We start from the raw sequence: 15,452 nt of genomic DNA on the forward strand, positions 1-15,452 counted from the left end.
TTAACCAGGAGACGTTATTCTTCCTGGCTGAAATGTTATCATAATTGCAAAGGACTCTTCTGATAAATGGCATAAATGTTGCTATGGCTTCCCAGCATCTGTTTTCTGGCAGTTAGACTGCAGAGCAGCTTGGAGCTAGTGAAGCATCTTTCTCTGCTTGTGCCAATTTGCAGAACTGTGATGTAATGGGGGGTGTCAGCAGGATTCTTCTCCTTTGCTTTACAGTGAGAAGAACTCAACACTGCCTTCTTCCTTAGTGTTTAAATGCTTTTTTTTCCTTACTTAAGATTTTTAAGAATAAGCTAGGAGTATTAATACCGAGTAACATATTACATAATAGTGTGTTATTCTATCGTTGTCCCTAAGCCAGTTGCTAGAGTTAAATATTGCCTGATATTTTAACAAATATAACAAATATTTCTGAATGCCAAGATAGAAATGCTGCATATGGTCCTATAAACAAGTGTTTTCTTATGTTTTGGATACAAATATATGGAGAATTGCATGTCTTTTTACAAAAATATAGGTTTTGCCATAAACCCAGTAGTTATCGTCCATTGCCTATCGTAGTTGTTAAATGGGCTTTTTCTATTTAAGACTTGTTTGTAGGGAAAGGTTCCTATTAAAAGTTTAATTTCAGAAAAGTAAAAGCTATATAAGAGTATTGAACTGTTCTTGAGAAATTGTCCTCCCAAACTGTGTACAGATTGCAGTTGCCACTTGTAGATTATAACAAAAACAGCCTGTATAAAGTAGCGTAGTTATTATGCTGTGAATAGAGGAGTAGCAGCTTAAGACTCTTGTCTTCTCCACAGAGTGCATATTGCTTGTGTACTTGGCTGTAAGGGATTGGCCTGTCTCTGCAGTGCAACTGGGAGTATTTATGGGAGATTTTGCTACCTAGGGCTGCATATTCTGCTGGCAGCTGTCATTTCAAAGATAGGTGGAACAGTTTTGTTATTATTTCTTCCCTATCTGTACTTCTTCCAGTTTTACATCAGCCACTATTCCTGTTGTGCCTCCGTTATTGCAGGTATGATACTCCACTACCTGTCTGATGGTAGTGAAATGGAGAGTCTTTAGGAGAGCAGCAGAGTACCTAAAAGCAAGATATTCTAGCCATTATTTCTCTAAACATGACTAAACTAGAGAAAACCCTAAAATGTGCTAAAAATCTCCATATCCTTCACTGGTGTTGATTGAGAGAAATCATTCTTTTCATAGAACTGGTGTGTGTTTCCTGTCATGTTAGGAATCTGGTCTTCAGTTAGGAGAACCATAGAATCACAGAATGGTTTGGGTCGGAAGGGACATTAAAGATCATATAGGTCCAACTCCTCTGCCTTGGGCAGGGACACCTTCCACTAGACTGTGTTGCTCAAAGCTCCGTCCGACCTGGCCTGGATCCACAACTTTTCTGGACAGCCTGTTCTAGTGTTTCATCATCCTCATCATAAAGATTTCTTCCTTATGTTCAACCTAAATCTACTCTCTTTCAATTTAAAACCTTGTGCCCTTTTCCTGTTGCTACAGGCGTTGGTAAAAAGTCTGTCCTCATCTTTCCAATAAGCCCCCTTTATATGTTGAAAGCTGTGGTGAGGTCTCCCTTGGAGCCTTCTCTTCTCCAGGCTGAATAGTCCCAACTTTCAGAGCCTTTCTTTGTATGACAAGTTTTCCAGCCCTTCCCTGAACCTGGTCTGACAAGTCCATGTCGGTTGTTCTGGGGGCCCCAGAACTGGATGCAGCACTCCAGGTGGGGTCTCAGCAAAGCGGAGTAGAGGGGTAGAATCACCTCCCTTGACATGCTGCCACTGTTGATGTTATCTTTTAGCGTTTATAGTTTGCCATTCCTCTTCTACTTTAAGTATTTGGCTTTGGAGACATTTTGAAAGCTTTTGTTTGATTTCTTCAGCTGTTATTTCAATGTACTTTAGCATTCAATGCAAGAGATGTATCCCAGAAAGAGGGAACTGCTGTTCCCATTTTGGGGAGAAATTGAAAGAATCTTTCATTTGCAAGAGAGGGGGCAAGGGAGTTCTTGACTAGTAGAACAGTGGAAGACAACATTATTGGTAGTGAATTAATTTTACCTTTGGATGTAGAATATTGATGAAAATGCACCATGTCACACACTGGTGCCTTCCCTTTCATTAGCTGTGTTGTGTGAATGACAGGGAATTGAGAAGGAAGCACTAATTATCAACCACTGTTTTATGTATAATTGGGCCTATAATGAGAAGTGTGAGTGGTCTGTTTACTGTGTGCTTTAGTTCTGAAACATAAAAAACACAGCCAACAGCACAGTGAAGGGCTGCCTTCGTAAATTTACTCAATTTGATGCCAGTGTTGATACCAAAAATTTATTTGTTATTAAACCAGTGCATTGCAGGCATGTATAATAGTACCAATCATTTAAATGTACATTGTTTCAATATATGTAGTTATATCCTCAGTTTGGGGGAAAAACAAAAGATGGATGGAGGAGATTGAAACCACAAAAGCCTATCTGAGCTTCTTTGGTTATGCCATGTGCTGGTTATGCCGTGTGCTCGTTCTGCCTGGTCTGTGTTCCTCGTGAGATTTTGATGGGGTGGGCTTTTCAGTGGAATGAATTGCACTGTCTTTGGACAGTCGTTACTCGTGAACATGGTCATCTGGTCACTAATGTCTTGTATACAGCTGTTAATGTTTATGTTAGTGCTGGGTTTTCTGCAGTAACAGTATTCTTGAGCAGGATGTAGGCAAGTGAATATGAATGGTTCCTATGAATTATGGCATCTTCCAGCAAGGGCCTGTCTCTGAGGTATTATACTGTGCTGTCAGCACTGGAGAGGAACCCATCACCTCGAGGCACTTGACCTGAGGAGACTCAGATGAACAAGAGGACCTGAGGTAGCTTACATGATGGGTCATCATGCAGCCACAGGTCGCTGTAGCAGCAGGCTACAACGCTCACTCACTCATAGTGACTTTGCATTAAGGTGACCAAGGCTGGGACACAGAGTATCTGTAAAGAAGCTTTATTCATTTTCTTAGTGTGCCATTTTCAGTATATGATCTTTGAGCTTCACCAAAAGCCTAGAAAAACTGAGGAGGGGTAGTTAGTAATACTATGAGGTTTTATTTTCTTCGTAATGTTTTTTCTGCTTGCCTTCTTTAATAATGCGAAGAAAAACATAGGACTTCTTTATCTAGAAAACTTCTTGATCAATTTATTTCTTTTCTTTAAGAAGCACTGTGTGATATAATCCAAGGGGATATGAAATATTTCTGATGATTTGAAGGTAGACAGTTTCCATTGTGTATCAGGTATTTCTTAGGGGAACATTTGATTACAAGTTTCTACTAAGTCAGTATACAAGTATTGGTTGTTACTGTATTCTGCCAGCAGCCCTGGTAGCTGTTAAGTTGCATTTATGCCATTGCCCAGCCAGTAACTGTATATTACTAGTTGAGAATAGAGATGGCAATTTCCAAATGATTTTCCATTCCCAGACATTTGTTCAGAAATGAAGCAAAAATGACAGGAAGATGGGTCATCTCAGCTTTAGCTAAATGAAGTCTGGGATGTTCTGGAGAACAGGGGGAGATATGGTGTTGGTGCTAAAGATTACACCATGGGCCTGGTCAGGGGTACCTGACAGCACAGAAACCTACCAGTTGTGCCAGCCCTGTGCTGGTTCTCACAGAGTTACTGGAGATTCTCTGTGCCTGAATCGGAGCTTTCCAACCCAGGAGCATCCCCTTGGTCCCACTCTGAAAATGAGACCTGAAGTTAAGAGGTGGTTAAGTTAAGAAGAACCTGTGCTGTACTAAGCTCCTCATCCTGTCTTCTGCCCTCAAATTTCCCTTCTCTTATGATTCTTGTCCTGTCTTTCGTCCCACCCTTGTGCCTCATATACCGAAGTCCACTTCAGTGTAGATCCTGTGCTTCTGAGACATCTCCATCTATTTTCCAGTTATGTGCCCTTTCTTCCCTGTTTCCAGCTCAAAGAGTCTGGTCAGTTCTGCTGGCGCTGTAGTTGCCCTTTCAAAAGGAAGGGGATCAGAAAGCTCCTTGTGCTAGTAATTACATGCAGTTTCTGTACCAGTTTGAGAATATAGCTTGTTCAGTGTTTGTCATCAGCTGCTGAATATTGACGGAGATTGCTTTTTCCTGAAGCAGTATAAGCTGCATACAGTATTTATTTTATGCAGTGAATACAGACTACTACATATGCCTACTGAGTCAGAGCAGGGAAGCAGGGCATTTTTCTCTAATTTGTATGGGTTGTGCAGTTCTTTCTCACGCACAAACATGCTCAACAAGCATCCAAAGAGATCCTTATAGACGTTTTCACAATCTGGCCAGCACTCAGGAACTGAGTGCTTCGTTTTCATCTTAAATTTTTTTAAGTCCCTAATATTGTTTAATGCATAGAAGGAATGGTATTTATGTAATGAACAGCAGTGCCATGCTTTGAATAGTTCACGAAGAAGATAGAATTCCCTATTTCTTCTTGGCATTGGTAGGATATCTCTATATTAGTATGCTTCACAGTCACAAATGAATTTAATTTTTCGAGATCCTATGAGCAGAGAGGCATATTTATCCCATATTTCTGTAACCCCAGTTCACAAATGGGCAGCTAAGGATCAGAGATTAGAGATGCAAGTACCTCTTATAAATTCTGGGAATTATGATTACACAGCTTGAGCCATTTCTTCTTCCATTTCTCCTCTTACTTTGATACCTAGCCCTCTTCCTGCAGCTGTATGAAGCAAGCAGCTGCCTTTGCAATCAGAGCCAGTATTAGATACTGGCCTGTGCCTCCAGCACTTTTCCTTCAGCTGCATAGGCAGGCAGGCAGCTGCTTTTATGTATTAATATGTAGAGTTGGCATTGGTTATTAAGGCAGCTGCTCAGTTGTCCTTACAGCTGGAGGAAGGGTGTTTCCTACTAGGAACAGCACATAAGAGTGGAGAGACTTCAAAACAAGGAGGGTATGGCCTGCCTTTTCATCTCTAAGGTATATTGCTTAGGGCTGCAAAACTGTTTGATTTCATTAGGAAGTGTAAACAATTAATGGAAGCAATTGAGTACATTGAAGTTACCTACCATTTTTTCTTCTACATTTTATGGGTTTAGACTGGTGACGAAGTCACCCTGTGACTTGATAATTTTTTTAAGCAGAAAAATTTTTATTGCTTGAATTTAATCGAGTTGAAGTTTTGTACTGAATTTAAAAACTTCCAGCACTATCTTTTTTAATTATAGAATTACTGTTAGGATCGCTTCACAAAATTTTTAACATTTTTTTGTGATTTGCACACACACAGAGGTAAGGTGGTAAGTAGTACGTCCATCATTGCTTGTAGTGCTTGGCTGTTTGTTCAGGGTACTTCTGTGGAGTTTGAAGACTCAAATGAGTTTGAACCTTGAGCTCTTACTTCTGCCCTTATTTAGAGAAAAAGACTGAGAAGTTGCATTACGGTTTGTGCAGCCTTTGACAGATGAAAGCTCTACTCTGCTGTATTTCATCTGGGCATCAACAGCCAGTGGCAGCTTGGTTTTAGAAGGCCTTGTCCATATGAAACTTCCTCCTGTCAAACTCTCAAGTAACATAAGGCTTAGAAGAAAAGAATGGGGATTAGTGAAAAGCCTGAAAGTGCTGTGTGACATAAAGCCATGCCATCATTGGTAAATGACATAAAGCCCACCACTAAGCTACTTCAGACTTTGTGGACAGTGTTGAATGAAGTAGCAAAATTCTGCAGAGAGCACCAAAGTGTTTCTTGAAAGAGGAAAGCAGCAGAGAGAGAGCAAGCAAGGCGATATTTAATATTCTGTTGAGTGGGCAAAGCAGGCATCAATGGTGCAGTACTGTGCACTCTTGAGGGTCTAACAACCTTTCATACAGGGCTAGTGTATAAAGGAGGTGTTTGAGGAGTAAATAGGAAAGTGTGAGAGGATCTTGGTATTGACAGGAGCACGTTCCTCCATGCTATTGGGAGTCCTACACACCATGAGCTGCTCATGGAGTGTAAACAAACGCCTCTTGGAAGAATGTGGTGTGCTTTTCCTTTGATGTTGCTGAGAGGTTTTTGAGTACGTGTAAGAAGTAGTCTTCCTCTTTTTCACACCCACCACCTCACACCACGGAGTTAAAATTAGGTTCTGTTCTTTCCTATGATATTTGCAGTATGTAGAGTGAAAGTGGGGGTTTTTTTTTGGCTATAATGAAAATCACTTCTCCCTTCAAAAGTCTTCAGACCAAAAGTTAAGTTTGTCCAATACTATTTTTAGGTGCCAATTCAAAGCAACATTATTACTGAGTGTAATTTCTCCTTTGATATACAAATGAGGTTCTTTTGATGTGGGGTGGTTGTTCCCATGGCAAAGCAACTCTTCAGGGCAGTTCATTATTAGCAGGCAATTGTTAAATGTATACATCTGTTTGTACTCCATAGGCAAAAGTGATTGTGGTGCTACCTAAGTGAACTTGCCTCATGCACCGTGTTTTGTATCTGTTACTTGTCATGCTGAATTCTGTCAGATTTTGAATACTTGGAATTAAATGATCCATCATTATTTTTCCTTGAGTCTGCTGGTTGTTGATTTTACTTTCTGTGCTGCAGAAATATGTCAAGTATTTCTGGAAGAACATTGTGTTTTCTTGTGGAGTGTTATCCTGCCCTGCTTCTGGGCAAAGCCTTGAAATTTTACAGGGATGGCCTTCATTGGGGAGGTGCCTCATGCTACTTGCTTGATAATCCATGTAGACTGAGCTAAGGTAGAAGATCCTTGGACACACACTCTCACATTTCACAGGAGCTTCTGAGCAATGGTCATCTCCAGGTAGCTCTCAGTTATTTTCAGGACCCTTTAGCTTCTGCTGGTTCTTCTTTCAGACCAAAGGCAACTGGAACGTTGACAGCAGAAGCTCATGTCCTACAGCCCAGTGAGGGAGGATGGATAGTAGTCAGGAAGAAATGGTGATTTCTAGACTTCATCTTGTTCTATTTCTCCTGGACATAAAGGAATGATTTGCATTTCACAGTCCCTTGACCATATGTCAGTTGTATGATTAGAGGATCAAGTATCATTTTAATGTTGGATGGTAGTTTGCTTAGGGTGATTTCTGCAGATACCAAGAGTAACAGCTAGTAGTAGTGCTGATCTTCTCAGGGGAGGAAGAAAAAACTGAACTTGGATTTAGAAAAGTTAGGCTCTTCTTTCTGCTCTATGCTATGCTTCCTGTAGTAGTAAAACCAGTGGTACTGAATAAAACGAGAATGTTTACCTATCGGACTGAATAGTGGATGTTGGAGAAACTTCATTTTCATCTTTAGATTTTGAAAGCTCTTTTGCCACCTTAACTTATGACAGCTTTCCTTCATGTCGTAAATGCCACAATTAACAAAGTATTAAAGGAAGTTTATTTCATTGTTTCTTTTTTAATCATTTCAATATGAAAATAATTAGTGCATGGATTTGAACCCTATTTCTAGTATAGAAAATGATTCAGTTTTATCTTTTGATCTTTGCTGGAGGAAGAACGAAAAAAAGTTGGCTTGGTTTAGACAATTTGCTTAGATGATTAGCTTAGATATTTGGTAAACAAGTTCAGCTGTTAGGATGGTGAGACTGTCATAGGGTTTACCTAGGGCCTGTTTTAAGAAACCTTTCCTTCGTAGAAGTTAGATAAATTTTTGTCAGGGGTAACCTCCTTCAGTGCAAAAGATAAAACTTGATGTCTCCTCCCCCCTATAATTTCTCTGGTTTTGGTCAAGTATTTAGAAAGTAGCTGGTCATTAAAGAAGACTTGCTTTTGAGGCACTTTAAGGCAAGTACAGTAGAAAATCCAGTATTTCAATATAGTAGGTGCAGGAAACACTTCAAAACTCCTGAAATGAATATTTCTGTGTGCTGCTTGTAAAATACTGTCTGTTTTCCAAGATTTTATATTACCTCTTAAGTGACCCAGATAAATGAGAAATGCTCATAAATACAATCTCAAGGTAATCTGCTCAACTTCTTTTGTAAATGACCATGAAATAATTAGGAGTGAGATGGGGAAGCAGTTGACTGAACTACTAATACAGCTGTTACCCAGGATTGAATTTGTCACCTCAGTTTGATTTTGTCAGCTGATTTCAGTCAGTTCTCATTCCTTTCCATTTACTTGATAATTGTTGGAAGAAGCTGAGATGGGCAATCATATGATCTTATCTCTAAAACAATTTACTGTGAAGTTTTGCTAAAATGTAACTTGAGTAAATATATATCTTCCAGCTCACCAAGGGCTTGCGCTGTTTAGCAACAAAAAAGCTCTTCTTGTGGCTTCTCAACTTCTGGCCCTCCGATTTTCAATTTTTCTCATCTGTGCTATGAAGAAAAGCATTTCTTATTGAAGAATGAATACTGCTTACATCTTTGTACCTGGACTGTTTTCTGTTCAAGCTAGAAAATGTTAGGGACAAAAAAGAAAAAGAAAAAGATGTGAGCATCCAGTATCACGATCATATAGCAGTATTTGGTATGAGCCTACACACACATTATAGTTTAATTAAAATATGTCTTTCCTTGAATATTTGTGTGTGCGCACATGCACAAACCAGTTGACTCCTGAAAGGGAAACTCTATAAGAAGGTATCTTGTTATCATCAAATGTATCAATTAGTCATTTCATAGAACCTATTTAGATATCAAAATCAGGAAATAAGTGTTGAAAATGCTAAAGAGTTACTAACTTAGAGTTATTTGTTTTCTCGTCACTTAGTATAACACTCTCCAGCAGCTTGAGTTACAGGACACTCCCATGTGTTAGAGGATGGCATTTTTAAGACTAATACACTAATACACTGCTACACTGAAAAATCTAAATACTTGTAGTGTTTTTGAGGATGCAGTTTAGTTACCTGTGTTTGATAACAAACTGCTAACCTGCATGTTACTGCACAACCTACACAATTGCTCTGTGAAGCAGTTTGCTGTGAAACTTTTATTTTGCAACATCCACAGCATGAACTAAGGATAAACCCCTGATGTTTGAATATTAAATTCTTTTATTTCATTAGTCCTCATTTTTATGGGTGTTTTTTGCGCTTTATACAAAAGTCTACAAAATATTAGTACTATAAGACATTTTAGTCCATTTTTACCTGTACAATTGTTATGTATGAGCATAAAATGTAGATTGTAATCAGAGTGGTGCTTGTGTCGCAATGTCAAGTGACAGATGTGTTATGAATTGTTCTTTTTGCATCACAAAGATGGATGAGCATGTATTTCACATGCAGACTATGATGATAGTATTCCAGGAACATTCAGTGTATACTTCCTCGGTCTGTTCTCCAGTCCCTCCAGCAAAACTAATTTGGTTCCTTAAGTAAGGCTGAAACACTGGAATTGCACCTGATAAAGCTGGAATAAAATCACTGAAATAATTATTTGGAGCCAAGTCTGTTCTCTATATCGTTACACAACCAGAGTGTGAGGAATGAACTGTTCACATAGTGAAAGAGAACCCTCAGACTTCCCAGAGCCACTTTGCTGTCGCCGTTGCAGCAGCAAGGTTACAGCAGCTGCTGTCTTGCCAATACTCCAGCTCTGCAGTGGCTGGTCCCCCACTGCCATTCAGAAATGATGCTGCTGCGTCTCTTGACCACAGAAATTGCTCTTGGGGCAGAAAATCCCATGCATAGACATATCTAAGTCCCTTGCCAGGGATTTCCAAATCCCCCTAACAATAATTGCAGTGCTGACTGAACTGTAAAACTTCTGCAGCTTCTTTCTGATTTTTACTACAGTTGATGAAGCAAAGCCATCAATCTTCCATTCATTTGCCATTTTATTGGGTGTTAAGTGCGGCACGTTGGTAAAATTCTATGTTAAATAAAGATGACTTTTTTATGATTTTATGTATATTTATGCATTGTTTTATTTATATATTATAAACAAAAGTACGTTTAATCTATTAAAATTATTCTTATGCAAAAAGTGATGTTTTAAGGTTCAATTAATTATTCCTGTTTTGTCATGTCATATTACTGGGATGATTTGATTTGATCACAACTGTTCTGCCCACTGATGACAGACTAAACAAGTTTATCAAGTAGTGTAAAAGGGAAGTTAAATCAAGTATTTAAACATTTCCATTTGAGACTTTTTATTTACCGTGTGGAATAAACAGTGACCTTTTAACTATCATAGTTTTCTTGTGTGTTAGTTGTGTGCATCCATAAGGGTAGGGGTTTAACTTCACCTTAACCATCACGCTTTCTTCTAAGTTTCTTCTGATAGTTCACTTCATAAGTGTAGCTAATGCTGAAATGGGTCAGTTTGCGATGTGGCCGAGACAGGGCCCAAAAGGGTGCATGCTTTAAGAAGTTAGTTAAACAAGATGCTGAAATACTGTCAGCCTTGCTGGAGTTCAGTTTAAGGTTTGGGTCCATAAGCATTATGGTATGGTGGTGGTAACAGTGCTGGAGGTACATCTCTCTGTGGAGGGACGGACACCGTGTGTCCTGGCTGCAGGTTAAATGTCTGCAGGTGATAAGGTACTGACGATCAATCCTGCAACATAAGCCTGTACCTGCTTCCTGGTGCTCAGCCATACTCTGGGTTCTGTGGGTGTTCTATCACCCATGTAATCTGAGCTTGTCTCCGGGTATAAGAGAAATTGAATCTGACCTGTGAGACTGAATGCCTGTTTTTGCCTTGTGTAGTCATTAATGTTATAACTAACACCATTGGCTTCAAAAGTGATTTACTGCAGACATAGTATTTTAAAATGCACAAGTAAATCCTTTCAGAGTCGATAGCATTTTAATGGAATTGACACATTAATAGGCAAAATCGTTTATGTATAGTTTTTCCTCTTCCTTACGTGAGAAAACTTTCAGAATGATTGTTTCCACCCCAGGAGTGTTATGGATTGCTTGGACCGTCAATACTTTCCTTAAATCTTTTATGGAGTACAATAAACCTCCCTGTCCTTTTTATAATGAGAGTGGTAGAATTTCACCCTCCATTTAAAATGCAGATAATACATTGTTTGGAGGAGTTTGTTTGAAAAGGTGGGTTAAGCTGGAATGAGTCATCACCTAGGTGCTTTGTGTGTGTGCGTGTATCGGGAACTTGACACTGTGGGAAAGCTGCAAAGCACCTTCTAAGGTGATGGAAAAGAAATACTGTACTACAATTAGTTTTACTCACAAACAAGAATAGGATTTTGTTATTGCGATTAATTGTGTCTTACCGTGCTCCACCAGTAGGTAAGCAATAGCAGGTGCTGGAATTCTTGGATGATAGAGAGAAAGAAAAGACTAACAAGTGAAAGGTACGGAAGCAGTCTTGAGATCTCTCTTGCTTTCTCTAACAAATATAACCACAATCTCCGGCTTCTGAGATAGATGGAAGTGATAAGCAGGTTCCTTTTCAGTGGCAAAGCTTATTTGAAGATTGATTGGGACAAAACTCTTCTTTATATTATTAGTTTTACTAGTATAAAGTTGGCATTTAAGCTGGGGACTGCCTTTACTACAGGATTAGTTTCTAACATTTTGGGTGCCCATTTTATTCCAGGCTTATATACTGTGAATATTCCACTGGCTTTCATTTGCTTTAATGAAATCCCTCCAATGTGATACACTGGCAAAGCTTGTTCTCTTTTGTCCTATTCTACATCTAAGTAGTTCCCTTTGATCTCAGTTAGTAGTGGACAGAGGGATGGAGGAGTCCCAAATGGTTTTTATTGCCTTGTCTTCTGCTGTGAGCAGAAGCAGGCAGAGTCCACGGTGGCATTGTCGTCAGCCTCTTGCACTGGCCATCTTCCTTGAGCAGCTGTATTGGAGTTGGGTCAGGGAGCTGATGCAGAAGAAAACTTCCTGTTTTTTTTCTTTTGTTAGTCTTCAAATGGATCCACTTCCCAATCAGGTTGGCAGCCAGAGCTTGCCCTGTCACAAGGAGAGGAGCATCAGGAGTGGTAAGGTGGGGTTGAAGGAAGAAGGCCCAGGCTGACTTTTCAGTAGCTCAGGCTTGTGCTGGGTGAGTATGACCAGACAGTCCCAGTTTCACAGACTCCAACAGCCCTGTTACATACAGGGCTGAACAAAAATTAAAATGGCAAATGAGTGCAACCTTCTTGTTCAGCTCTGTTGAGATAGTTCACTGCAGCAAAGGCAGTGCCTGCACAGCCTCTACCGCGGCTCTAAAGCACAGTTCCTAGGAGGGTTAGGGCTGCTAAGTTAAGCAGTGAGGTTTCCAAGGCAGCATGGGAAAAGAAAAACTGAGTAAAAGGTTAAAAGTGGAAAACAGAAAGGTATGTGACTTGTAAAAGTGTATGGAAGGGTGATGCATCAGTGTGCTGGTCTTCTTTGCAAATACTTCCAAAACCACTCTTGTTTTGTTCATGTGTGCCACCACTCCAAGCCTGCAGTAATTCACTGGCAGAATGTATTTAGTTTACTATTCCAGAACAGCTTCAAAACCTATTAAAATACAAAACTCATCCTTACTTATCAGAAACTAAAGGTGAACATACCAGACATGTGATTACCATTTGCTGTAGAACAGTTTCTTGTGTCTATTAGAAAGGCATAGTGCATTTTATAAGTTTTTGAAATCTTTGGAGTCTTGAAATATCTTTTTAGTGATTTTTAAGAATATAAGCATAAATGTACAATAGAATCTTTTGCAGATAAAAGAAAAATGAGGACGGAGCTTGAAGTCTGTTCCTGTGATTTTGCACATAATTTGGGGAAAACCTTTCAGAACCACAGAGAAATAAATTCTGATTGAAAAGTGAAGACCTTTGCAGAAATACTGCACACAAAGGAGATGTGGGCTTTTATTTTCTTAGTAGTAGTGAGCAATGTAGCAGTAGGACTTGAAAATCAGGACTTGGAGGCGCTACAAAGGAACTGCAACGATGAATTAAGGAGATCGTGATACAGAGTTTGAATATTTTTTGCATATTATTAAGGGTTGGGTGTAGAATGTACAGCAGTGGTAGGGAAGAGAGAAAAAATGAGACAGCATCTTAACAGCTTCCCTTTTCCAGTTCAGAAATGCAGGATAAAGGCCAAGGATGTTCTAGGAGTTGGTGCATTGTCTAGGAGAAATGTTCTCACTGAATGCTTGTATCCTGCGACACAGGCTAGAAAAAATTCTGGTGACATTTTTAAAATCAAATAAATGCTGATAAGGAGAAGGTGGGGGCTACTGAAGGAAGTTACATGGGGAGTTTCAGTTAAGTGCCTAAAGTTTGGAGGAAAATAGGAGTAGAGTGGAAATGTGTTACATTCATAGAGAAGCAGTTTAGATCTGCATGGTTTGATAGACAAGATCTGCCCAGCAGAGTTGCTTAGACTGCTTCCACACTCAGGGAGCCCTACCAGACCTGAACTCTGCACACCTGAGCTCATTCCTGTCTGTACTGAGTCTCCTAAAGTGTAAATGCTGGAGTGATGTCTCCAAATCCAGAGTAAAATGCTGTGGACACCTCTTCCAGATGACAGAGCTGTTTTATTCCCTTTCCTTGTGGGCAGGAGTTGTAGGAGCTCCTGTAACTCAACTTCCTCTCTGGAGAAGGCAGACTAAGATAACACTACATACTGTGAGCAGAAAATGTAGTATTCTTTGTCTCCTGTGCAATAGGTATGTCAAAACCTGCCTGTTTTGCTGAAGCACATTCCCAGCAAGGCGAGTGTTTGAGAGGAGGATTGAAAGGCTTAGTTTTATTCCAGATTTGTATCTCCTGGCTCTGTTTTCCCCAGAATGAAGGGGATGTAATTTCAGACCCTTAGTTGAAGAGTTGCAAATATTTGGGGAAACAGATAAGTTGCTGCTAATTGATTCCCTGGCCACTTGTTCCCAGTTTTGGAGGTGCTGGAGTTAAAGATGAGACATGAAGCAGTTCAAGTTAATGGTCTCCGTTAGATGATTAGATGGCACCACACGTGGTGGGATGGAGTAGCTGGAAAATAGGCAGGAAGAAAAGGAGAATGTGGCATTAGTAGGGCATAGCTCCAGAAGAAAAACATTCCAGTTTCTTCTAACTTTTACATGTAGCCAGGAACTTGAACATATTTAAACTTTACTGGGCCAGGACAGTGCCACGAATCCATCAGTAAAGAATTGTTGGATTATTTGAATAGCAGATAAAGTAGGTCTTACAAAAACAAAATATAAGTGTTTATTGGTAAGCCCTCTGTAGAGGGGCTTTCTGTAATAATTTACTTCCACTGGCCTGGTTTTCATTGCTTTATGGCATTAATTTCATGGTAGTGCAAGTTCGTGGTTCACATTTTTTATGTTGCTCTCCAAGTGACTGACCCAACAATTCAGAAAGGCAGCAGTATTTGTACTTTTTTTATCTGAGTATTTTTTCATCTTTTTGAACTTCCCTTTGTTCATAATCTAAGCCCATGAGTGCATCCATCTTGTAGGAGACATTTTGCTATCCACAGTTCGGCATTTGATGAACGTCATTATTACAGTCATAATAATTTGTGATAAATGGACAAGTAGACCCAGAGTCCTCATACAATTTGATGAAAGGTAGATGTATGTGTTTAATGCCTAAAGAAATTATTTCTGATAAAAATAAATCCGAGCTAAAACTAGTGATGTGGGAGAAACTTAACCCTTTTCATTAGGCTTGGGGAAGTAGTTGATAACTACTGCGGCTGTTTGACTCCCTTGTTCAGATTAAAAAATAAATTAAAGGGAGGAGGAAGGGAATGAAAGAGCATTTCCTTACCAGGCAGTCACACAAGCTATTGTCTGTGAGCTCCCCGCCCCCATCTCTTTCACCGAGGCACACACACACATACGCACACAAAAAGCCAGTTTTCTGTCCTTCTGAGCACACAGATGTTCCTCTTGGCATCCCTACAGTATGGATAGGTTTTTTTGCAGGCACAGAATGTGAGGCTTCTTTGTTGGAGACAAAGTGTTGCCTGTGGTGGGAATTGCTGAAGTGATGGGAAAGTATCGTAATGTATTGTTGGATTACTGTGTTTTTTTCCTCAGTAGAGACAGTACATTAAAGTAGCTTTGTGGGCAGTGAATTGTTTGAGCCAAGCCTGGCTAATAACACCCTCTCCTTGGCAAGCAGTCACACAAGGTATGGTTGGCATAGTTTGGATGGTCATGGGATTTGTCCCAGGCATCTGCAGCAGTTCTGCTGCGTTGAGGACAAGTCTTACCAGCGGCACGTGGTGAGCGAAGGAAAGTGCTCTGACTGTGAAAATAGAGCTGTCGTACTTTCAGCTTTCCATTGTTTAGTGTTATGAAGATCTGATGTGATACATACCTTCTTCTAAATTATTTCTAGGACATCTCTTCTGACTTTTCTGTATAAAAGGTCTAAGAAAACAGCTTAAAATTTTAAATTAATTTCTATTTAAAATTAGAAACTACTAGCATTAAGTATTTGACTGAGCTTTTATACAGAAAAGGTTAT

General features: G+C 39.7%; 1 protein-coding gene across 2 annotated transcripts in view; it reads left to right on the top strand.

The window, feature by feature from the left end:
* Nucleotides 1-15,452, top strand: part of MRPS28 (mitochondrial ribosomal protein S28) — a 79,721-nt gene that overhangs the window by 50,720 nt on the left and 13,549 nt on the right. The gene's annotated exons all lie outside the window — the stretch shown is intronic.

The sequence above is a fragment of the Neopelma chrysocephalum genome, unplaced genomic scaffold (assembly GCF_003984885.1).
Source record: "Neopelma chrysocephalum unplaced genomic scaffold, ASM398488v2 Primary Assembly neopelma1_22, whole genome shotgun sequence".
In the NCBI taxonomy this organism is placed as follows: Eukaryota; Metazoa; Chordata; class Aves; order Passeriformes; family Pipridae; genus Neopelma; species Neopelma chrysocephalum.